The sequence below is a fragment of the Oryctolagus cuniculus genome, chromosome 12 (assembly GCF_051225735.1).
Source record: "Oryctolagus cuniculus isolate XC-2025 breed Fujian yellow rabbit chromosome 12, ASM5122573v1, whole genome shotgun sequence".
NCBI classification, from domain to species: domain Eukaryota; kingdom Metazoa; phylum Chordata; class Mammalia; order Lagomorpha; family Leporidae; genus Oryctolagus; species Oryctolagus cuniculus.
The window spans coordinates 12245447-12271027 of NC_142878.1; the positions used below are offsets into that span (position 1 = coordinate 12245447).

The window sequence follows — 25581 nt, forward strand, 5'->3', positions numbered from 1 at the left end:
CCCCTTTGGTTTTTAAGATTCTGTCTTCTTCCTAGGACTCTCCAGGAATGTAAGCACCTTTACCTTCTGACTTACATGGAGTTGCAGAAGATAAAGAAGATATTTTTTTTTTTAAGGTTTGTTTTATTTGAAAGGCAGAGAGAGAGAGAGATCTTCCATCCACTGGTTCACTCCCCAAATGACCAAAATAGCCAGAGTTGGGACAGGCCAAAGCTAGGAGCCAGAAACGCCATCCAGGTCTCCCATGTGGTCAGCAGGGGCCCAAACACTTGAACCATCTTCCACTGCTTTCCCAGGTGCATTAGCAGGGAGCTGGATCAGAAGGCGAGCAGCCAGGTCACAAACTGGTGCTCATATGGGATGCCAGTGTTGCAAATGGCAGCTTTACCCACTATGCCACAACGCTGGCCCCCGGAGTGCTGGTTTGATCCCAGCTGCTGTTTGCCATCCAGCTCCCTGATAATGTGTCTGGGAAAGCAGTGGAAGACTGCCCAAGTTCTTGGGCCCCTGCTGCTTGTGAGCGTTCCTGATTCCTGCTACCCATGTCAGAGACTTGGATGGAGTTCCTGACTCCTGGCTTCGGCCTGGTCCAGCCCTGGCTGTTTCCACCATTTGGAGAGTGAACCAGCAGACTGAAGACCTTTCTATCTCTACGTGTGTCTCCCTCTCTCTCTGACACGCTACCTTACTAATAGATACTTTAAAAAATGTATTTATTAGAAAGAGATAGAGATCTTCCATCTGCTGGTTCACTCCCCAAATGGCCGCAACAGTTATTGCTGGGCCAGGAGGAAGCCAGGAGCCAGGAGCTTCTTCCCGGTCTCCCACATGGGTGCAGGGGCCCAAGGACTTAGCCCATCCTCTGCTGCTTTCCCAGGTCATAGCAGAGAGCTGGACTGGAAGTGGAGCAGCTGGGACTCTCATGGGATGCCCGCTCTGCGGGCCTACCACACCACAGCGCTGGCCCCTGATAGACTTAACCCACATAAATAGACGCTCTCTGGGACCTCCCGTCATTTTGCAGAGGCGGAAGTGTTCCTGAGTGCAGTGTGCTTGGGCACTGCCAGTCTTGACTACCCAGCAGCCCTTGCACCATCAGCCGAGTGGGTCACGGAGACAGACAAGGGTGTGAGGGGCGGAGCCTCTGCGGGAGACCTCTGCTCGGGCACTCTGGCCCTCCGGCCCTCCTCCTGGCTTGCAGGGCCCCCGCTGCTCTCTCTGGGGCCACTGTTCACTCTGGCAGCTCCCCTGCAGCTCTCTGTCTTCATTTTTTGGGTTTTAAAAAGTATTTACAAGATTTTAATAACTTTCAAAATGATATGAAGATATTACATAAAAAAGCAAATTCAAATATTATTTCTTGACATTTTAAAAAATTAATTTTTGTTTACTTGAAAGGCAATGAGAGAGAGCTTAAGAGAGAGGGAGAAGGCCAGTGCCGTGGCTCAATAGGCTAATCCTCCGCCTTGCAGCGCCGGCACACTGGGTTCTAGTCCCGGTCGGGGCGCCGGATTCTGTCCCGGTTGCTCCTCTTCCAGGCCAGCTCTCTGCTGTGGCCCGGGAGTGCAGTGGAGGATGGCCCAAGTGCTTGGGCCCTGCACCCCATGGGAGATCAGGATAAGTACCTGGCTCCTGCCATCGGATCAGCACGGTGCACCGGCCGCAGTGCGCTGGCCGCAGCAGCCATTGGAGGGTGAACCAACAGCAAAGGAAGACCTTTCTCTCTCTCTCTCACTGTCCACTCTGCCTGTCAAAAAAAAAAAAAAGAGAGAGAGAGAGAGAACGTACTCCCCTGTGCCAGTTCATGGGGCTGGAGGCAGGAGAGCAAGCCAGGTCTCCCAGATGGGTGGCAGGAACCCAATTCAGCCACCCAAGGTCTGCATTAGCAGGAAGCTGGAATTAGGAGGGATTGAACCCAAGGTAACTGCTAAGCTAAACACAGGTTCTGTGTTTGTTTTTTCTTTTAAAATTGACACATAATACTTGCGGTGTTTATGGGTTACCATGTGACATCTTGGGACATGTGCACATTGTGTGCTCATCAAATCAGGGTAAGTGGCTGCCTGCTCTGCCAGCGCTGCTCTCGGCTTTATCCTGGGGCAGGCGCTTGGGTAGTCCTCTAAGGAAGGGCCGCCCCCAGGGGACCACCCCAACCATGTCCCATGAGCCCTTCCTCCCTCCCTGGCACCTCAGCTTCCAGACTTGGGGGTCGCTCAGCTGTGCTGGGTTTCACCATTGATCTAAGCTGAACTGCTTTCTAGCTTCCAGAAATTCTCCAATGTTCTGGGTTGCTCCTGGCACTTTTCCTGGTTTTCTAAGACTTCTACCTATTTGTGTATTTATTCTGCTATGCCAGAGGACCAGAGGATAAGGGGGCGGGCGTGGGCGCCAGGGAGTCTTGGAGAAGGAGCTTGGATCTGTTAAACAGCCATCTTAAACCTGATGCAAGGGGGAAAAAAGGTTTGAAGGAACCAGCAGGGCCTAAGGGTGGCGGTGGCCGTGACCTTCCTCCAAGACAGGGCTGCTGGGAGGGTGCATGGGCGTGGCCTCATCCTCCCATGTGAGCGCGCCTGCCAGGCGGGTGAGGCCAGGGTGAGGACCGACCATGCGCTGTGCGCTTGCCGTCTGCAGTCCCGGAGCTCAGCGATGGATGGATACGGGGCGAGGAGGAGGAGGCCGGCACCCCGCGAGGGCTGTGGCAGGCGCCTCCTCCCTTTGGGCCTAATTTAGTTGATGGGAGTTAAGCCCTGGGGGCCCGCGTTGCCGGAAGAGCAAAACACGGTGCCCGCCTCGCACCCTCGACATTTCAGAAAAGCGTGGCTTGGGGGCCAGACGTGAAGAGGGGGGACGCCAGGGAACGGCCCGTGGGGGTGGTGCGCGGAGCCTCGGCACGCACAGCTCGCCCGCGTTGTGCGGGGCATGCGTTGGGTGGAGCCTGCAGCCTGAGGAGGCGTTGGCCACCGTGCCCTGCCTTCCATGGAAGGCAGACAGAAGCCTTCAAGACGCTGCCCCCGCAGCCACATGGGGGCTGGGGGCGGGTGGGGGGACTGTGGAGCGAGCCAAGGGGAGGAGACTCGGTCACCTCCCACGTGATTTAAAAGGAAATACTTGCGTCCTGAAGCAGGGGCTGAGCCGTGCGCCCTGGCACGCGTGCGAAACCAAAGCAGACCCCGGGCTGCTTCTCTGGAAGTCTGGCCTCGCCCTCCGGACACGGGAAGGGCTTTCTTCTCCCTCCCAAATTTCGCCTTTTTTAGATGCAAGTGTTTATTTGGTCTGACTTTGAAATGCCTCGGCGCAGCTGAAATAATTTCAGGCAGCGCCCTGAGAAGCGGCCACTTCCAGGCCTCATGGCGGGCCCACGGCGGGAATCTGCAGGGCACCTGAGGCCCAGCTCTGGCCTCCGCCCCAGCTGATCGCCCTGGCCGTGTGCACGGACTGGGCACCCTGCACAGGCCCTCGGACACCGTTCTGCTGGGCGGCGGCCAGCAGTTGTTAGAGACCTGATGTTTGCCTGTGGGAGAGGGGTGAGAACCTAGGGGCTCATCTTTCAGCGTGTGATTAGCTTGTGCAATTTGACTTTTTTATTCCAAATCCTAGCGCTGCCGGATATGCAGAAATCTGTGAAAGAGGAATAATCCCCCGAGAAGCATTCTGAGGACTGAATTAGTAAAATGCACTCCAGCCTCGGCGTCCGTGGGGGATGGGCTCCAGGATGCCCGCGGGCACCAAAATCCATGGATGCTCAGGTTCCTTACGTGACGTGGTGCAGAATCTGCATGCTTGTGATACCTAACGCAGTCTAAATGCTGTGAAAATAGCTGCTACAGTGTGTTATTTAGGTGACATATTCAGGACAAATGCATTTTCCTAACATTTTCTATCTGAGGTTGGTGGAATGCACAGATGCAGAACCCACGTATCTGCAGGGCCCGGCCCACCACCCTCCATCGGCTCTGCTGCGTTGTTCTCACTAATTTGAGGATTCACGTGGATCTAGGAGTCTCTCCTCTCCACTGTCAGGGGCTGCCATGGTGTGACCCCATTTTCTGGATAAAAACACTGAGTATCAGAGTTTGTTTATTTTGAACTGGAACCTGGGCCCGGCAGGTGGCAGGACCTGGCCGGTTCTCCCCGCTTCTGCCAGTTCTCTGCCTCCCAGTGTGGGTCTCCGGAAGTGCTTGGCTTTGCCAGTGAAGACTGTCTACCCTGCCTGAGGCTGCACCCTGTGTGCAGGGTCCTGGTCTCAGCTGTGGGCCTGCAGTGGGGAGCACCCTGGTCACTGGCCCTTGGTTCCTGCCATACCTGCGGCCTCCTGACCTGGCCCATTGTGCATGCTTCCCGCTCCAGGTGCTAGCCAGCCCCTGCTCTTGGGCAGTGCCCCCAGACTAAGCGAGAAGGCCCCTGTAGCGTGCACAGAGTGTGCTCAGCCTCACCCTTCCACCCAAGTCTCGCGGCAGGTCCTGGCACAGAGTGGCCACTCACCCATGAATGGTGGTGTCTTGTGGAGGACAGAGAAAGCTGGGCGGGAAAGGCCAGGAGACAGGAAACTGGACAGCACTGGCTGTCTCTTTTCTTCACCCCTGCATAGGCAGCTGGACCTTGGCCCTGCACTGGGACAGCCGCACATGTGATAGGAGGAGGTTAGGGGACACTTCCACTTTGGGGCACAGTGATCTAGCCATGGGGTACAAAGGGGCCAGACGGCCTCCCTGGCGGGGCCTTTGCCATCTTCAGGCCTGTGGGGAGCAACTGGGAGCAACTCGGACTAGACTAAGTTACTGGAATTAAGACTTATTCTAAGCAACTGCTCTCCCACAATATGGCGCTGGGAGAGGAGGAAATAGCTTCTACCCAGCTGCCTCTCACCAACTTGACAAGCTGCAGGACCTGCTCCTGATTGGAGGAGAGCAGCGTACTCGGCGTGTGGGTAGCAGAGTTGGGATTGGTGGAAGAGGACTATAAAGGAGGAGAGAGACAACATGCACCAGGAACATCTATCTGAAGGAACACCTGTGCAGCCCCCGAGAGAGCCGGCCGGCGGTGTGCCGCTCCCCCGCGGAAGTGGGGAAAGTGGCTAGGGGGAACCGCCCTTCCACGGAGGTGGAAGGGTCGGTAGCCAACCCGGGAAGAACCAGCAGCAAACCCGGGAAGGGCCGAGCAGACGAAAGAACAGCGCAGGGTCTTGTGTCATTCCTCCATGAAGAAGGGGCGCGACAAGGCCCTGCAGTTCCTGAGACGGGGCTCTCTGGGATCGGAGGCTGAGCCTGCAGCCGGGAGAGGGGCAGCTTCACACTGGCCTGTCTGGCTGGGCATGAGGCCAGGCTGGCCAGGTGGACATTCACAGCACAGGCTCACCAGGGACCTAGAGGGTGGAGGCAATGACATCCCAACCTATAGGAAAGCTGAGTTACTCAGCATCTAGCGGGTGACAACTGGGCAGCCATCTGGAAGAAATTAAAGTGAGTGCTCACCTCTTATCGTCACCAAAATACATCCCAGAGGGCTCCAGATGGATCAAAGACCTAAATGGAAAAAGATGGAAACCATAAAAATGCTGGAAGAAAATGATTTAAAAATTTGTAGTCTTGGAGGCAGTGAGCTTTTTGATTATGTTATGAAACCCTGAGACCGTCAGTAACATAATTGATTTGTTCCACCAGATAGGAGCCAGGTATTTATACGTGGCACAAAACATCCTGGTTACAGTAAAAAGACGAATGATAAACAAAGCGTAAAATCATAGCAAGTCCCCAGGATGGAATTACCATGAAATCATTGAAAAGAATAAGGTATATTTATGCATGGGCTACAAGAATAGTATCATATGCATAATGATATATGAAATTTATGTCACAGGCAAAAGGCTGCTATAAATCAGAAAGAAATCCAACAAGTGAGTTGGAAAATGAGCAATGGATAGAAATTTCTTCCTGAGAAAGGAAAATGCTTCTAAACATTTGAAAATATGCTTACTCTCATTACAGTAAGAAACATACAAACTAAAACATCAGCGAAATTCTACTCGCCACCTATCGGGCTGGAAAGTTCCAGACTTCGACAGTGGCTAGGCCAGTGAGCCGGGAGGACAAGGTCCGTGGGAGACTTGGGGTGCCTCTGCCCAATGTAAGTTTGTGTTGTAGGTGTGATCACATACCTGTAGAGGGTGTTTAACACGGAGGCTCAGTGCAGCCTTGCTAGTGGCCACAAAAGGATGGAAACAATTCAAATGTGATCCACAGCAACACTCACCAAACCAGTGACTTCCCATCCCTAGGACAGAATTGGCATACGGTTATTAAAAAGCATGCAGTTGGGACCATCACTGTGGTGCAATGGATTAAGATGCCATGGGTGATGCCGGCATCCCATTTAAGCACTGGTTCAAGTCCCAGCGGCTCCACTTCTCATCCAGCTCTCTGCTATGGCCTGGGAAAGCAGTGGAGGATAGCTTAAGTGCTTGGGCCCCTGCACCAACATGGGAGACCTGGATGGAGCTCTTGTTCGCTGGCTTTGGCTTGGCCCAGTCCCAGCCAAAGGGCCATTAGGGGAGTGAACCAGTGGATGGAAGATATCGCTCTCTCTCGCTCTCTCTCTTTCTGTAGCTGCCTTTCAAGTAAATAAATAAACCTGTAAATAATAATAACAATAAAAGAATACAGTATATTTAGGTGTATGGTATGGAGCAATCTTCAAAGCATATTGTGTCAGGAAAAAGAGGAAGGAAGAGAGTACAGCATGTGTTGGTCGATGCACTCGCGGGAGCTGTCAGTCCACACCATCCCAGGACCCACTGGGGTCCACATCACAGGTGGAACCTGGAGGTGACGGCTCCACCCCCTGCATGGAGATGGAGCTGTCTTGTCACAGCCTTCTGTGTGCCCTTCCTCCCAGGGGGCTCTCAATGGCTTTAGGCCCTCCTTCCCTTACATTTCTGCCTCTCCTTCTCCCCCGCCTTCCCCCACCATCCGTTCCTCTAACCAGGAGGCAAAGGGCCCTGCAGTCCACAGGAGGGACTGCATCTAACAGGTACTTTTCTTCTTCCACATGATGTAAATACATTTTGCATTTTTCCAAATAGACACCTGACAGTGCCCACATCATCAAACAAAATGCGCCCAAGCATACTGGCTTCCCTGAGATCCAGCCAAAGTCAGTGTGGCCTCTGCTGGTGCTGAATCCGTGATGGGCACAGCCATGGTCCACGTGCACGGCCATGCAGCCTGGGTGGTCCAGCCGGGCCTCTGGGCATTTCAGGCTCCAGGCAAGGCTTCACACTGTGCCAGCCTGGGTAGGGGCAGGAGGTGAACGAGCCCAGAGCACAGCCCTGGCAAACCTGGCTCCCTCAGCTCTTCATGTCAGTCACCTGTGATGCTCCCTGGCAGGAGCCTGTGCAGCCAAAGGGAGCCCTCTGTCCTTTCAAGGGTTAAACCCGAGCAGCACAGTACAGCTCACTGCCTCTGCAGCGAGCACTGGCATCTTTTATCACGGCGGTGAGAATTGCTGCTCAAGGCAGACATCATTTCGAAGGTAGGAAAAAGTAACTTGCAAACTGGGTGGGCAGATGGTACAGAGCCCGCTCCCCCTCCTCCCAACTGTCAGCAGCCTTACAAGTCTCAGCTGCCACCTCATACTATTATTATTGCTACTTTGCATTTGTGCACATTTCTTCCCGTGGGTGTGGAGGGAGGGGGCTGTGCGAAGCCTGGGGAGGCTGCACACATCCTCTTGGTGCCAAGCTCGCCTGGTGACTTTGTCGAGCGGTGATTGGCAGTGGCCTGGAGCATGAGGAAGGGGCGGATTTCCCTGGCTCGACGTGCTCACGTGTCTCATCATCCCTGGGCTCAGTGCCTCTGCCTGAGCCCCTGTGAATGAAGCAGAAGCCGTGCTGGTAAACAGAGCGTGCCCAAGGGGGCCGCCCGGTCGGGTCCCATCATGCATTGCTCTGCACTCACCTCCTTTTCAGAGCAACCCCAGGAGGCGGGAACCACTGTGATCCCGATACTCCTGATGAGGAGACAGGCATGAGAGGGGTAGGGTAGAGAGGAGGAAGCCCTGGGACGCTGTTGGGGCAGGGGAGGTTGGTGCCAAGAATCAGATTCATCCAGTGGGTGCAACCAAATCCTGGGCAGTGGGATGCAGCTGACCTCAAGGGAAGCACAGTGGAGCAGGGATGAGGAGGTGAAAACAAAGGAGTCGATCCACAAGCTTGCAGGTTCGTTCCTTGGAGGAGCCAGAGAAGGGAAGCTCTGGGCTCAGGGACCCTGGGGCTAGCAGAAAGTAGGGGTGGACTTTTTTTTTCCCCAAAAGATTTATTTATTTATTTAAAAGAGAGAGAGAGAGAGAGAGGTATCTTCCATTTGCTGGTTCATTCCCCAAATGGCTGCAACAGCCGGAGCTGGGTCGGTCCAAAGCCAGGAGCCAGGAGCTTCTTTCAGGTTAACCACATGGATGCACTTGGGCCATCCTCTGCTGCTTTTCCAGGTGCACTAGTAGGGGGCTGGATTGGAAGTAGAGCAGCAAGGACTCGAACCAGTCCCTATATGGGATGCTGGCATTGTAGGCAGTGGCTTTACCCGCTGCGCCATAGCGCCAGCCCCAGCGTGGACTTCTGGACTGAAAAGGAGTTGGGTCTAAAATGAAATAATTCACACATACTGAGGAGACCCCGAAGAGTCCCGTCCTCCACTCTAATCCCAGGAAATTGACAGCAAGCACTACACACCCCAGTACTACACACGTGCCTAGAGGAAGACCTCAATGTGCATACCAGGGTCATCCTGCAAACAAACCTGACTCAGCCACCCATTTAAAACCATCCCTGCCAACAAGTCTTCAGAGAGCTCTTCAGTGTTGCACTCCTGGAAATGAACCAAGGAGCACTGAGTGTCAGGGTGAAGCAAGCTAGAAGTGAGCCAACGTCACAATGAAGCTCCCCCCAATGCGTATGTTCAGAGATGTGAGTGAGGGTGTCGCATCCAAGAAACAAGATGAGCATGGAAGAGCAGCCAAGAAGAAAAGGGACGCCCAGGAGACGGGGTGGAAGGCAGTGTCCAGGAAATTGCTCAAAAAAAGAGATGGACAATAGAAAAGAGGACTATAGCGTCAGTCCAGATAGTTCTAGGTTCTACTAATTAGAATAAGAGTAGAGAACAGAGAAAACAAGGGGAGGACATTCTCAAAGATATAATGCAAGAGCCGGGCTTGTGGGTAAAGCCACCGTCTCTGATGCTGGCATCTCATATGGGCACTGGTTCGTCTCCTGGCCATGCCACTTCTGATTCAGATCCCTGCTAATGGCCTGGGGAAAGTCAACATGGAGCGGCCTCAGTGTTTGGGCCCCTGCCACCCATGTGAGACACCTAAATGAAGCACCTGGCTCCTGGCTCTTGGCTTCACCAAGGGCTGGCTGCCGCAGCCATCTAGCAAGTGAACCAGATGTGCACATTTCTTCCTGTGTATCAGATGAAAGATCTCTGTCTCTGTGTCTCTCCCTCTGTAACTCCAACTTTCAAGATAAATAAATAAATCTTTAAAAGATACATGAGGCCGGCGCCATGGCTCAATAGGCTAATCCTCCGCCTGCGGCACCAGCACACCGGATTCTAATCCCGGTTGGGGCACCGGATTCTGTTCCAGTTGCCCCTCTTCCAGGCCAGCTCTCTGCTGTGGCCAGGGAGTGCAGTGGAGGATGGCCCAAGTGCTTGGGCCCTGCACCTGCATGGGAGACCAGGAGAAGCACCTGGCTCCTGGCTTTGGATCAGCGTGGTGCGCCGGCCACAGCGCACCAGCCGCGGCGGCCATTGGAGGGTGAACCAACGGCAAAGGAAGACCTTTCTCTCTGTCTCTCTCTCTCACTGTCCACTCTGCCTGTCAAAACAAACAAACAAACAAACAAACATGAAAATTTCAACCAAAGCCTGGGAGGATGGGAGCCACCAAATGGAAAGAGCTTATTAAGCACTGCCATGATGAGTGTCTGAAATCCCACATGAGATGTAGCACCACGAAATCTAAAAGCATTCAAAGTAAAGAGAAAATCCTACAAGTTGGAGGTTGGGGAAGGGGGGATGGTAGGGGTACAGCACACACAAAGGTTTAAGGATTGGAATGGCATAAGACTTCACAACAGCAGCACTGGAAGCTAGAAGACAATGGAACAATGTCCTGGAGATTTTGATGGAAAATAATGTTCTGTATATGCACAAATTATCTCTCAAGTGTGAAGGCGTACAAATGTAGTTCTGGGCAGGTGCCATATTTAACATCTTTAGCTTCTCTGTATCCTTTCTCAGGAGAAACCAGAGGATGCGCTCCACCAAAGCAAACAGGTGAACCAAGAAAGAAGGGGACCAGGGGTGCGGGAGGCAGGGGAGCCGCTCAACAGAGAAGCCAAGAGAAAGCCTGAGGTGACAGTTGGTAGGGACGATACAAGAAATCAGAGGGCTCCTGGAGAGACGCCTGGCGGGGAGGGGAGCCATCAGGTCGTCAGATAAGTTAAGACTTTGAAAACAGCTGTCGAGAGGTGATTGGCAGAAATCTGGAGTCCATCAGGACACAGAAAACTAAGTGAATGATAAAAATACGTGTTTAGCTTTGGTGCGGCAGGAAGTGGGGTGTGTGTGAGCATCGCAAGGAGGGGTTGTGTTCATTGTGCGCTGTGTGGCTCTGTAATGGACAAGATTTCTCAGTCCTAGTCATGGACGTTGATTGCTAACTAAAGTGTGATATAGAGATTTGTTAGGCTGATGGTGAGGGAGGAAAGGGACCCCAGTGGACTTTGAGTGTCCAACCCTCCAGTATTACAACAGAAAGTCCGCAATTAATGTCAGCATTCAATAGCTAAGAAATAACACTATGTCCTTATTTTTTTTTTTCCAGAAGCAAAAAGAGGGTGGGGGAGGAGGATACGGAAGCAGAGGGGGAGCAGAGAAAAAGAAAGTGGTGGGCCCTGGCTGGGGACTGGGTCTGCAGAGTGCGAGAGGGGAGCAGAGAAGGAGCACAGCACAGCACGGCTCTGAACAACCTGTACTGTGCTCCACATGCGTGGACCACGTTTCTGAAATAGGAAACCAATCGGAAAAGGAGAAAGGAGCCCTCACCACCTGCTCACCGCTGTTGCAGGTGTGCTGGAGAACAGGACACGGGTACAGGAGGGGGAGGGGCTAGCCGCTGGAGGAACTGGGGGATTCTGGGGGAATTGGGATATTTAACAAACAGACAACATTTCTGTCCAGTAGGTGCCTGGAGGCAGGATCCTGAGTGTGTGCCGGCAGTAGGCACCTTCTGTCTACTTCAGGAACTCGTGTCCAGTGACACTGACTGGATTTGTTAATGGGCAAAGTGATCTCCAGAAGAACGGCGGCCACGGTCTGGGACACGTGGGAGAGATCCTGCCTGGACGAGAGGGGCGGTGCTGGCAGGGCCGTCTGGTGGTGGGGCAGGAAGAATGAAAAACTGAAGATTGGGTGAGGAGCCCTCTCTCAGGAAATGAGACTGAGACAATGTGCCGGCGGCAGCAGGGTCAAGTTTCCATCTCAGGCCAGAGGGAAGGGCTGTGAGGTCCCCTGGGTTCTGCGGTTTTGTGGGGCTCCCACTCAGGGATGCAAAGGCCAGGAGGCGGGGCTGCCGGGGGCCGCCTTGGAGGCGGTGGAATGGGCGAGAGAGACTCCGCCTCGGCAGTGGCTGTGACGAGACCTTGGAGAGGCACCTGCTCCCGAGGAAGTTGGGCTACTGGTAGAATTCTGGGGTGGGGGTGCAGTGACGGGATAGCCCAGTCTCGGCCAAAGGCTTGAGTTCCCATGGACGTTCCTCAGTTCTCCTTTGCTCTTGCCTTTCACAGATGTCCCCGTTCTAGGCACTGGGGACGGGCTGTCAACAGAAAAGCTGTGCCTGTTCCCTGTGGAGGATGTGTCCTCTGTGACAGGGGACTCAAGTGAGCCTGAGCATCCCACAGATAAGTACGTAGACGTCCACATGAAAACGTGATAGTGATAGGCAAGCGAGTGCGGGATAGGGGGGGATTGAGATTATAGGCAGCCCCATTTGGCTCAGGGCCCAGGAGGCACCTCTGCGGAGGAGGGCGGAAGCACTGGTAATTCCTGCTTGTCACCAGCATCAGAGAACAAAGAAGGCCCCAACCTCTCATTTATCTGCAGCCTAATATTAACTCGACAGACATGTGAATCATTTACTTCTTCTCACCCGTGTTTTTAAATACTTAAAGGGGCCGAGGAGAAGATGGAGCCCTGAATGCGGAAATGAAGACAACCTTCAGTGATGTATTTCGGCACCAGGCAAGGTGGGAACAGCAAAATCACCCAGAAACAAGGGTCTAATTATAGCAGCGCCATCTGTGGCACTAAAAGCAGGGTGGTTATCAACACTATCTTTCAGGTTTTTCACTAAGTCAGAACAATTTGCTAAAAATAATCCATACTGTATCCGCAACGCCCCCAAGCAGTGTGTCTTGCTGTCCCCAAGGCTGCCAGCTCCCCGCAGGCCCAGGGGGCTGAGAGGGAGCGCTGGGCCCAGCTGGCAGCCGCAGCCTGTCACTGGCTGGGTTTCATCCTGAGATCGGCGCTGGGGTGGTGGAAGACGGGTGGGGGGAGTGGAGGCTGCGTCCAGCCCGCGGTGGAGCCACACACAGCGGGTTGGGCCTCGACTGGAGAAAGCGGGGTGCCTTTTCTCTGAGCCTCAGTCCCTGGAATCCTGCTGGGTGCAGGGAGGCGGACTCGGGACTCTGCCACTGCACTGCAGGGGGAGGCTGGATACCGATCCCTTGCGGGCACGCGCAGATCGCCTTCTGGATCGGGGCAGTCCGGGTCTCCATCCAGAGTGTCGCGTCCTAGGCTCAGAATTGTGCAGAAGTCTGCAGGATCACAAAGACGCCCGATGAATGACACCAAGTTCAGAAAGGCAGATGGAGCCATCAACGGTGACACTTCATCCTGGCCTGAAGGCCATTGTCGCCCTGAAATAGAAACAAAGGAGACCCAAGCTGACCAGTTAAGGCATGCACTAGACTTCAGAATCCACCTGCCTCCAGGGCTGGGAGTTTCTGAGGCGTGCACAACCTGTACAACCATTCACGGCCCCCTGCAGTTGACATGGGCATTAAGCCACATTTGTGTCCTGCAGCACCAAGGACCTCTTCCCTAAGCCAGAGGAGCTCCTGGCTCAAGTTCAAGATTCCCCTCCCTGAGTATACCAGGATGGACACTTTCCACACTGCCCTTTGGATTGCCTTAGGCTAAGGGAATAGTCACTTTATGCTGATTAATGAGTTTCTAGGTTAATGATTTTTCGAACTGTGTCCTGAGGTTCCCTTAGGGTTCCCAGCAGGAGCTTGAGGTTGACTGGGTGCAGAGAAGGTGGAGCAAGGAGAGTTCTAGACCCCAGCCTTTACTTGTTGAACTACTAAGTAAGAGTCGATTTGGAGAAAACAAAGACTACAGGCAAATTGCCCATGAATGGAGACATTCGAAGTGTGTCATGGTCCAGGGACTAAAATCGCCTACCAAGAAAAGCAGTAAGAAACGCGAGGTGCGTGGACACACGGAGCCCTCTCCAGGTCTGCTCTCTGTCCTTGCCGCCCGCCCAGCGTCCACTGGGGCCACAGGGGTGCAGGTGGAGACCATCTGCCCCTGAGGTTCGCACACCTTCCAGAAGCGCGGACAGACCTGCAGGGGGCGCTACACCAAGGTGCTCGCAGATGAAAAGAAATTTGATTCCTCCAGGGACAGAAACAAGACTTTAAGTTGATGCTGGGCAAGCAGGAGGTGATCCGAGGCTGGGAAGATAGGGTTGGCCAGATGAGTGTGGGCCAGAGAGCGCAGCTGACCACCAGGGACCCGGGCATCATCCCACCACATGCCACTCTCGTCATGAGCATGAAGCTTCTAAAACCGGGGTGACAGGAATGGCCTCCGCCCTTAGCTCCCTGTTCTTGGATCCGCCGTGGAGGGGTCTGGTGCTGCAGAGGTGTGCACGTGAATCTACCCAGAGCTTCCCCTGCCGTTCCCCTGTGCCCTCTGTACAAACATCTGCTGGCTGAACGTGTTCTCTCTCAGCTTTGCTTCTCACACCCCTACTTCCTTTCCCCTCCCCCCTTCCTACTGTGGTCACCTAAACCACGAGGCCATAAACCTCAAGAGACTGGGGAGGGGGGATGCGAGGTAGCATCATGGGGCGGGACGTCTGTCTGGGGATAGGAACTAGGTTTCAGACGCTCCTCATGAAGAGGTTGAAGACGTGTTGGACATATTGTATTTTTTTTTTTTTTAAACGAGGCACCAGGACAGCTGCCGCCTTGGTGCGATGGCCCAGGCGGGTAACTCGATGAGCTGTGGGCCCCAGGCCGGGATTTCTCCGGAGGCCCAGCTTAACTGGTTCTTGCCCCCTCCCACCCAGCGACCAGGGACCATCGCTCTGGAAACGGGAGGCAGTACCGGCGGGGATTGTGGCCCTGGAGCCGGGACTATTCTGCGGTCTCCCTGAGCCCCTCGCCTGAGACCATGGCCGCTTCCCCAATGCACCCGCCAGCCCTCCTGCGGGCGAGTTTTCCACGCAGAGAGATGCAGGCCTCCCGCCCCGCGGCCTTCTGCGCCTTCCCGGTGCGGTTCCCCCAGCCCTCCGTGCGCGGCCTCCTGCAGACCACCCGGAGCCTGGACCTCAGCAACCAACCAGCCAGCAGCCAGGTCCCCACGGTCATCACTGCCTCGGCCGAGATAACCAACATCTTCTACGAGGACACGGAATACGTGCCCGTGGCCGACGCCCCCAGCTCGAATCTACAGCTTCTTTGACCCCAAGACCGACCACATCCACGACGCGGAGATGACGCAGGGCCGCCCAGGCGAGAGCCGCTCGCCCACCTCATGGAGTACCGCACCACGTCCTAACTGGACGCCCACTGGTGGTCTGGGTTGTGCAGGCCGCCATCGGCCCAGCCTCGGCTTCTGGGAGCAGCTAGTCGGGAGGACCAGGGTGCGCATGCTCAGTTCCCCACGGGCCCGACCCCAACATCTACGGGCGCAGGTGCTTCAGGATCCCTCTGGGAGCTACCCGGCCAGGCCCGGTGTCGGGGGCAGAGGTGCAGATCTGTCGTTCCTCCTGGGCCAAGATCTGAACTCGGACTTCATATTTTTGTTGACGCATAACAAGGCAGTTGATGCCTTTAATAAGACCAAGAAGAAGAAATGATTACTGTAGCTTTTAGCCTTGTCATCCCTAATTCAAAGATGAAACTCACTGCTGTGAAATGGTGAAGGTAAGAGTTCTACCCTGTGAGGGGCAGGCTGTGACTGTTGGCCCGAAGGTAGAGGGAGGCAGCTGGTACCCAGGACACAGAGACCCAATGCCCAGTGCATGTGGCAACAGTCCCGCAGGGTGACCGACCCAGGAATGAGTCTGCCACAGTCCCACCTTGCCTGCTTCAAGCCCAAAGCCAGAGCCTTAAGCATCGTGGCACCTACGCTTACCAACCTGCTGGGGAAGTGACCTTCGGGCCGTGCTCTGGAGCCTGGGGGGGCGGGGGGAGGCCCCTCCTTCCTCCTCCACTACCATGGCCGAACTCTGGTTTTCTACATCAGACATATGCATAAGACAGTTTTCAGAGAAAGCATTCCACTGAATAAAAAATTTCAACCAAAAGAAAAAAAAAAAAAAAACACTGGAAAGCATCATACTTAGTGAAATAAGCCAGTCCCAAAAGGACAAATACCATATGTTCTCCCTGTTCAGTGATAACTAAGAGAGCACTTTCAAGGTCATCTATAGAAGTGAAATTGACACTTTGAGCTGTGGTGACTTTGAACAGCCCTCGTCTCGACTGTTGAAAAACAGTTCTTTTTTTTTTTTTTTTTTTTTTAAGATTTGTTTATCTATTTGAAAAAGTTACAGAGAGGCAAGGCAGAAAGAGAGAGAGAGAGAGGTCTTTTATCTGCTGGTTCACTTCTCAGATGACCACAATGGCCGGAGCTATGCCAATCCAAAGCCAGGAGCCAGGAGCTTCTTCCAAGACTCCTAAGCGGATGCAGGGGCCCAAGGACTTGGACCATCTTCCACTGCTTTCCCAAGCCATAGCAGAGAGCTGGATCAGAAGTGGAGTAGCTGGAACTCGAACTGGCACCCATATGGGATGCTGGCACGGCAGGCGGTGGCCTTACCCACTACACCACAGTGCTGACCCCAAGGAACAGTTATATATATATATATATATACACACTACTTGTTGGACTCTTTACTTAGTATAGAGTTTTACTTATCATAGAGTTAATCTTATGTGTAAAAAGTTAAGATTGGGAATAGGAGAGGGAGGAGGAAGAAGGGTTGGGAGTGTGGGTGGGAAGGTGGGTACAGTGGAAAGAATCACTATGTTCCTAAAGTTGTATTTATAAAATGCATGAAATTTGTATACCTTAAATAAAAGGTTTCTGGTAAAAAATAATAATGAAACTATAGTATCAACTAAAAATATTTTATTTATTTATTGGAGAGTTAGAATTACAGACAAAGGGAAAGATCTCCCATCTGCTGGTTCACTCCCCAAATGACTGCATTGGCCAGAGCTGGGCTGATCCAAAGCCAGGAGCCAGGAGTTTCTTCCAGGTCTCCCACGTGGGTGCAGGGGCCCAAGCACTTGGACCATCTTCCACTGCTTTCCCAGGCCATAACAGAGAGCTGGGTCGGAAGAGGAGCAGCCAGGACTAGAACCTGTGCCCATGATGAATGGTGGCACCATAGGTGCAGGCTTAGCCCACTACACCACAGCACAAGCTCCCAGAAATATTATTTTTTTTTTTAATTTTTTGACAGCCAGAGTGGACAGTGAGAGAGAGAGACAGAGAGAAAGGTCTTCCTTTGCCGTTGGTTCACCCTGCAATGGCTGCCGCGGCCGGCGTGCTGCGGCCAGTGCACCACGCTGATCCGATGGCAGGAGCCAGGTACTTATCCTGGTCTCCCATGGGGTGCAGGGCCCAAGCACCTGGGCCATCCTCCACTGCACTCCCTGGCCACAGCAGAGAGCTGGCCTGGAAGAGGGGCAACCGGGACAGAATCTGGTGCCCCGACCAGGACTAGAACCCGGTGTGCCAGCGCCACAAGGCGGAAGATTAGCCTAGTGAATTGCGGCACCGGCAGAAATATTATCTTAAAAGTGCAAAGAACTGGCCAGATGGTGGAGAACCTCCTGGCCAGAGGTAAGAACGCTGACACCTTTGAAGCCCCTTTGGCCTTCAAGTTAAGACCATCATGGTGCAGGGGTGCCCAAGGTAGGGAGCTGGGGTGAAGGCCCTGCCCACTCTGCAGGCTGACGCCCTGGGGACAAGGGTGAAGCCACAGGACTGGGAGGGGCCTCGTGGGCGCCAGTCGGGGCATCTGCCCAGGTGCTTGAATGCAGGGAAGTGGCGCGCAGGTGACAGACAATGTGGAATTTTCTACCCAGGTGAAAGATTTTTCAAAGATGAAGGTGAAGGGTGGGAGTGTGGCACAGTGGTTCAAGCTGCTGCCTGCGACACTGGCATCCCATAGAGCACTGATTCTAGTCTGGGCTGCTTCACTTCTGACACAGCTCCCTGCTAATGCACCTGAGAAAGCAGCAGAAGATGGCTCAAATGCTTGGGCTCCTGCCACTCTCTCCCCCTTCAAATAAAAAATATATCTTAAATTTTTTTAGATTCATGCATAGTTTTCTTTTTTAAAAATACTTATTTATTTGAAAGGCAGTGTTTCAGAAAGGCAGAGGTAGAGAGAGAGAGAGGTCCTACATCCGCTGACTCACTCCCTAGATGGCCGCAACAGCCAGAGCTATGCTAATCCAAAGCCAGGAGTCACCTCCGGGTCTCCCACATGGGTGCGGGGGCCCAAGGACCTGGGCCATCCTCCTCTGCCCTCGCAGGCCACAGCAGAGAGCCAGATCAGAAGTGGAGCAGCCTGGACTCGAACCGGTGCCCACATGGGATGCTGGCACTTCAGGCAGCGAGTGGCTCCACCCGCTACACCACAGTGCCAGCCCCGCATGGTTTTCTCATAATCTACATTTTCCAAGAACTTTTGGAAGACAACCCATATATTAAGAATTCATAGCATAAGTGTTAGTGGTAATTATAATTCTTAATTGTACTCGTATTAAGAATTCTACTTATTCACAAAAGCATTTGCTATTAAGTGTTCACTGAAAGATCGCAGCAAGAGTAAAATAAGCACGTGAAAGAAGTGAGAAAAGCTGGAAGCGTGAAATTGGCAGCTACATTAAAACTAATTAAAGTGCTGGGCGGCTGAACTGCTGGAGTGGCTGACGGCTCTGTCCGGGGGCAGAGTTCTAGTCATGACTGAGTCCAGCCACCATGCAGGAGGTCCCAGAGCCCCAGCCCAGGTCACCAATCCACGCCCTGCCGAGGTGGGTGGGCAGGAAGGATGGTTGGGGTCCTGTGGTTTCAGAAGCCGTCTCCGACTGAACTTCCTTCACAGGCGGGTCCCCATCAGAGCAGAAGGGATTGTGGGTCAGGTCACGGAGAGACAGGTGCCTCTTGCCTGTTGCTAGGTGAGAGGATCATGGGTGGGGGTGCTGGACTACTCCCTCACATGTGCCATGAGAGCACCTGTGTGTCAGCAGCAATGGCTCCCTGCATCTACCCTGCCCTGTCCCCGTAAGGTGCAGGTGACCGTTTTTCATGATGTCATCACTCCCACACCACAGGAGACTGGCTGGCGTGGGCGTCTGCAACCGCCACTCCCACCATCACTAGCCTTTGGCCAGGGCTGCACCTGCTGTGGTTCCCTGGCAGCATGTTGGCAGCTTCACAGTCAGTGCTGGAGAGATCGCTGACCGCACCGGGCTACTGCCTTAGCACTTGGGGCAAGGCTGGACACCTTCCGTGCAGCCTGCTCACTGTACAGCTGGGAAGCCTGCTCTGCTCTCTGGGAATCATGGAGGAAATGTGGGGGAGAGCGTAGGCCCCTGGGCTGCCCAGAGCCTCAGTTCCCTCTCCGCCACACTGAGACACAGAAGGCTGATGTCCACAAGCAGCACAGGGGCTGTATCCTAATAAGCCTATCCTACAAGTGGAAAGCGCACTGGGTGCTCCGGCTGCTGCTCCTCCTAGCTCCGCCACCCAGTGCACCATACAGCACCACTCGCTTCTGTGGTGACCACAGGCTGACTGGGAGCTGTGTTCGCGGCTGCCTGGCCCGGTAGGACCCAATAGGAAAGGATGGGGCTGCACAGTGCTAGCCCAGGACAGATCCAAAGGCAGAGCTCTGAGGGTGGCTTTTTTTAAATTTTTTGACAGGCAGAGTGGGCAGTGAGAGAGAGAGACAGAGAGAAAGGTCTTCCTTTGCTGTTGGTTCACCCTCCAATGGCCGCTGTGGCCGGCGCACCGCGCTGATCCAAAGCCAGGAGCCAGGTGCTTCTCCTGGTCTCCCATGGGGTGCAGGGCCCAAGCACCTGGGCCATCCTCCACTGCACTCCCTGGCCACAGCAGAGAGCTGGCCTGGAAGAGGGGCAACCGGGACAGAATCCGGCGCCCCAACCGGGACTAGAACCCGGTGTGCCGGCGCCGCAAGGCGGAGGATTAGCCTAGTGAGCCGCAGCGCCGGCGAGGGTGGCTTTTTCTGAATGCCAAACACTTTCAAAGTAGCACAAAGTGAAGCAAATAAAATAATCCTAAGAGGAGCTGGCTGTCATTGCAACATAGACTCCATCTAGAGCTCTGTAGATGACAAATAGGAAATTTAAACTTACAACTGCTTTTTAAAAGATGTAATATTTATTTCGTTATTTGAACAGCAGAGAGAGAGAGAGAGAGAGAGAGGAAGAATCTTCTATCCTCTTGTTCACTCCCCAAATGACCTCAACAGCCAGGTCTGGGTTAGACCAGAACAAAGAGCCAGGAACTACACATGGGTGTCAGGGGTCCAGACGTCGCCTTCTCTGGCACGTTTGCAGGCAGCTACCTCAGAAGCAGAACAGCCAGTGTCGCAGGTGGCGGCTCAACCTGCTGTGCCACAACCCTGGCCCCTATGTGCATTAAATAACACAAACAACCCATTCTGCAGTTTGGAACCTGAGCCTGCCCAGATCCTGTGACCCTGTACCGTGGTCTGCTCTGAACACCGGCTGTGGGGTGGCTCCTTCATGGGTCAGATGTGCCCTCAACCCTTGCCATCCCTAAAGTGGCTGATGTAGCACACGAGGCTGACCGAGGGGGACCGGAAGACAGACCTGCGACAGACATGCCTCGATGACAGTGCTCTGGGCACCCCACAAGGCAGCAGCAGAGAAGCTGGGAGGCACCGGAGCAGGCAGAGCCAGGTGGAGACGGAGAGTCCAGTCCTCTGGGCGGCGGCGGAGGAAGGGGAAGCGCTCTCCTCGCCCGCTGGGCCTGGCTTGGCACACAGCAGGTGCTGGTGACCGGGGGCTGCTGTGGACGGGCCTGGCCCACACTCTGGTGCTTCTCTCAGCCTCTCGGCACAGGCTGACCTGGGTGCTGCAGAGGCCGCTGGGGTCCCTGAATGTTCCCTGGAGCTGGAGCTGGTGGGACATGCGACAGAAGCAGGAAACTCCTCTTCCACCCAGAGCAAAATGGTCTGCCAAGCGGGGAGGCGGCTATTGTGGGGGAGGGCGGTGGTGGCGACTCACAGACCTCTGGGCTGGTGAAGGCTGCCACCCCAGGAACTCCTCATCCGCTCCCTGTCAGCCCGGGCCGCGGTTATCAAGGCTTTGCGTGTGGCTTCCACAGCCTTTGGCATCCAGCAAAGGACAGTGTCCCCCAGGCTTGCAGGGGAGGGACTTACCTTGTGCGGCTGGGCTGGGGTCTTCCACGAAGTGTTTTCTGAGGATGCTGGCAGGTGCAAGGAGAAGGAGTGGGGGTGGGGCTGCAGAAAGCTTGCTTGTGTGCCTGTGGGCCCCACCGCAGCCCCATCCAAGGAGCCCCTGAGGTGGGTAGAAGCTTCCTCTGCTGCCCGGAGCCCTGCCTGTCTGCTCTCTCCTTGCCCCTTTCACTCTCCACTCAAAGAAGCTTCTGGCAAGCCGTCCCTGCCCTGTGCCATCCAAGCTCACCAGGCAGGGCCCCGGCTGGTTCCCCACGGTGGCTGCTGTGTAGCTCCAGCAGTTTCTGAATTGGTTAAAAGTTCGAAAATTTCATATAGAAGAAAATCAGTTTTCTAGCCTGGACTGGAATACTAAAGATTTGGGGTTCTGGGGCCGGTTTTGTGGCTGCAGCTTCCTGGTTGAGCCCGGGCTGCTCTCGGATTCATCAACACACCAAGTTTCTTTTCATTGTGTGCCACTGCTCTGTGGGGAGGCAGTGTTCCACAGGGAAAGTGAACTGGTACAACCAGGCTGTCCGGAACCACGCCCACCCGGATCTGGGCAGCCCAGGAGCGAGACTCCAGCGGCCTGGTCTATGGTGGGGGTCTGTGGAGCTCCAGATTTGGGAAAGCGCCTCTGGCCAAGCCCCTGAGAGCCTGCCAGCCATGCAGAAGCAAAGTGGGGAATGCAGCCTCTACCCAGAGCCCGAGGCTGCTGGAGACGCCACTGGTTGGGCGTGGGGGTGCCTGCTTCCCACGTGAGGGGTCTGGTACTGATAACTGAGGAACACAGGCCCCCTCCTCTGCTCTCCACCCAAGCCTGTGTTGCCGGCTCGGGGCTGGGTTCTGTATTTGACCTTGTTCCCCGAGCCAGCGGGTGCTCTCATTTCTTTCCTTCCTGTCTCGGGCTGGTTCTTCAGCAGTGCCATCAAGCCCAGCATGCCCAGGTGTTTGGTCCTCCGCTGGGACTGGTCCAGCGACATCTCAGCCTTTGAACTTTGCTCTTCTGCCCTCTCGAGGGAGATCTTGTGTGGTCGGTCCACCTGCCAGCTTTCTCTCCTCTCCCACATGGAGGTCCTGCCATCTGGTTGTACACAACAGCAAGCATTGGGAGATCACGATAAAAGGTGATCTTTTCTTTTTGTTGCTGTTTTGAGTTGTGTAACCCTTTATTAGCAACTAAAATAGAAGTTATCTCTTGCACACAGGTAGTAATTGGCTATAACTAGAGATTTATTCTATTCCAATACAGACATTTATAAATGCAATTTCTTTTTTTAAAACTTTAAAAAATTTTTTATTTAAAAACACAAACACAGACTTTTCACTTCAGTATGTGGTACATTGCATTTTCCAGTTTGTTCAATGCTTTAAAGCTCAGGGATGCCTCTGCTTTCAACTGTACACGGGCCTGAAGCATCCTAGCTTTTGCCAGCAGGCAGGAGACTCAACAAAAATCAAAAGAACAAGGCGAGCCGGCGCCGTGGCTCACTAGGCTAATCCTCCACCTTGCGGCGCCGGCACACCGGGTTCTAGTCCCGGTCGGGGCGCCGGAGTCTGTCCCGGTTGCCCCTCTTCCAGGCCAGCTCTCTGCTGTGGCCAGGGAGTGCAGTGGAGGATGGCCCAGGTGCTTGGGCCCTGCACCCCATGGGAGACCAGGAAAAGCACCTGGATCCTGGCTCCTGCCATCGGATCAGCGCGGTGCGCCGGCCGCAGCAGCCATTGGAGGGTGAACCAACGGCAAAGGAAGACCTTTCTCTCTCTGTCTCTCTCTCTCACTGTCCACTCTGCCTGTCAAAAAAAAAAATAAAAGAAAAAAAAATAAAAGAACAAGGCAGACTAAATGCAGGGCACATCTGTAAACTTATTATACATTTGAAAATTACAATTATCAGTAAAAGTGATACAGTTTACAGGTGAAATGAAACTATCTGGAACTGGCCTACCACAAGTTTCTGAACCTGGACTGATACAATGAGTTATTATATATATATATATATTATGTATAAAAAGTTTTGTTTTTTTTTTTTTGTTTTGTTTTTTTTTTTTTTTTTTTTTTTTTTTTTGACAGGCAGAGTGGACAGTGAGAGAGAGAGACAGAGAGAAAGGTCTTCCTTTGCCGTTGGTTCACCCTCCAATGGCCGCCGCTGCTGGCGCGCTGCGGCCGGCGCACCGCGCTGATCCGATGGCAGGAGCCAGGAGCCAGGTGCTTCTCCTGGTCTCCCATGGGGTGCAGGGCCCAAGCACCTGGGCCATCCTCCACTGCACTCCCTGGCCACAGCAGAGAGTTGGCCTGGAAGAGGGACAACCGGGACAGAATCCGGTTCCCCAACCGGGACTAGAACCCGGTGTGCCGGCGCCGCAAGGCGGAGGATTAGCCTAGTGAGCCGCGGCGCCGGCTAAAAAGTTTTGTTTACATCAAGTGGAATTGGCAATCCATGCTTATACTCTTAAAAAAATCTAAGCAGGGCAGAAATCCAGACTAAAGATATTTTCTCTATTCTATATTGAGTCCAACAGCTTCTTTCATGAACTACTTGTTAGAAGTCTCAAATAATCAACAGAACAAGAAAACCCATCCATACTACAGTTGCTTACAACTGGACATTTCTTAAGCAAACGGGTAGAGCAAAAGTAGTTACTTTCTCCCCCAAACACCCCCAGGGGATCCAGTCTACTTTTATTAGAAGACAACAACTCTTTAAATAAATGCCCTGCTACTTTACTCTGTATTTGACATACATGGATATACTAATTTCTCTCTGTGTGTGATGTGACGCTGTCAGGCCAGAGAACTTGTTACTATGCCACTAACATCACCCAATCTTAAATTGGACCCTTAGTTTCTGCACACACACACACACACACACTTTTTAATGCAATTTCTTTATTAAAAAGTTTCCACATTCTTTGTGTACAATTTGCAAAACTATTCTGAAAGTGGAAGATATGTGCACAAGTCTGCAAAGCGTGCAAATTTAGGATATGGTAAACGCTTTTCAAGTTACTTTCAAAAAACTCTGCCACAACTAGGCTGTTACATTGTCATCTCTTTTGATCAAAATATTTTGATGCCAGCCTTCCTTCCACCGCTCTAAACTATAAAGTGCTTTTAAAAATCAGTTGAAATGAAGGAAGAACTATACCTACTAGAAAAAGAAAGTTCTATTAGTCTGAGGTTTCAGAATCCCCCCAAACCTGGAGCAGTATCTTGGTAAAGGCTAGGCTGGGACCGAGGGCAGATTAGGAATGTGTGCAGGCAGCGTCCCTGAGGGTTCGGAGCCTCAGTGGACTGCGAGGCTCCAGCTGCATAACTGAACTGTCCTGCTGGTTTCTGCACTGGCTTCCCTGGGCGTAATTTAAAAAGGAAAAGCTCCCTTTCATTCCATTTTTCTGGAGCTCAGTGATAGCATTTAATTACACCCCAGTGGGATGTCTTCCATATATAGTATTATGGTGTTTCCTCAAGTAATTGCTAAAAGGTACAGGGTCTAATTGCTCTATAATACTCACACCCATTTTATCTAGATGTTCTATGGATCTATAAGTCTCCCCCTGGGGTTCATCATAGTAACTGTAATGGAACCTTGACCCCAATGGGAGAAATCACAAGAAACCGCAAAGAGATAACTAGGATCCGCCAGATCGTTACTGAAGTTTTCCGAATTCCTGTTCTTTTGACTCAGAGCGCCAACCAGTACAGGAATAATTGGTAAATTCATCCTTACAGCTTCCATGGCTTTAGCTGTATAATCAAATGCATTTCAATACTGTGTTCACCTTCATCTGTTTGCAGAGACAGGCGTTCAAACGTTCCCTTCTTGCACAGTTCTCTGGAAATCTTTGGCCAAAAGGACGGTCATACAGAGGTGTCCCACATCTCTCTCCACACTGGAGGGTGCACATGAATGAATGAGGAAGCAGTGGTGGTGGTGACAGGAGTGGCTCCACGAGGGGACAAGACTCTGTGGGCTGCTGATGGCTTTCATCCCCAGATCCACAGTCCTGCTCATGTCCCCAGAATGTGGCTCAGCTGAGGACAACGATAAAGGCTGGGCTGCTTCCTGCGAGATCCTACAAGCACAGGAGGGTCGAGCCTTTTCCTCCAGATTGTTCTTCGGTTGCTTGCTTTGCACACAAAGCATATCTTCAACATCCTTTGGTTTCTCCACAAATAGATCCCTCCAGATTTGCTCAGATTAGGCTCAGCCAGGGCCAGCTCTCTTCCATGTCACATGTCATTTCACCACAAATCCCAGAAGGTAGGTCCTATACAGGTGGGGAAACTGAGGCACAAGGAACTGAGGGGGTGGGGCAGTGCTTCAATCTCAAAGCCCATGCTCCTGACTCTGTGTATCTCCACCTCCCTGCCAGGTCCAGCAGCCTGTGACAGCATATAACATCATCATTTCCAAGTTGCATTGGAGAGACAGCCCAGAGAGTGAGGGATGGCTCAAGATCACAGGTTGTTTATTTATTTATTTATTTATTTGAAAGTCAGAGTTACACAGAGAGAGGAGAGGCAGAGAGAGAGAGAGAGAGAGAGAGAGAGAGAGAGGTCTTCCATCCGCTGGTTCACTCCCCAGATGGCCACAATGGCTGGAGCTGCGCCAATCCGAAGCCAGGAGCCAGGAGCTTCTTCCAGGTCTCCCACCTGGGTGCAGGGGCCCAAGGACCTGGGCCATCTTCTACTGCTATCCCAGGCCACAGCAGAGAGCTGGATCAGAAGAGGAGTAGTCAGGACTAGAACCAGTGCCCATATGGGATGCCGGC

The 25581-nt window shown here is 53.2% G+C and overlaps 1 long non-coding RNA gene and 2 pseudogenes across 2 annotated transcripts; 1 reads left to right on the forward strand and 2 right to left on the reverse strand.

Moving 5' to 3' along the window:
• Positions 1-102: 102 nt before the first annotated feature.
• On the reverse strand, positions 103-11227 carry LOC149122939 (uncharacterized). The gene is made up of 2 exons (XR_016218761.1): positions 6155-11227; positions 103-5522 (listed from the first exon to the last, which is right to left on the reverse strand). It is a non-coding gene; the product is annotated as an uncharacterized LOC149122939 (long non-coding RNA).
• Positions 11228-13397: 2170 nt separating this feature from the next.
• LOC100344595 (protein MEMO1 pseudogene) lies at positions 13398-24964 on the reverse strand (annotated as a pseudogene).
• Positions 13492-15920, forward strand: LOC127483731 (peptidyl-prolyl cis-trans isomerase FKBP1A-like; annotated as a pseudogene). Its single transcript, XR_016218760.1, has one exon. The product of XR_016218760.1 is annotated as a peptidyl-prolyl cis-trans isomerase FKBP1A-like (transcript).
• Positions 24965-25581: the final 617 nt, after the last annotated feature.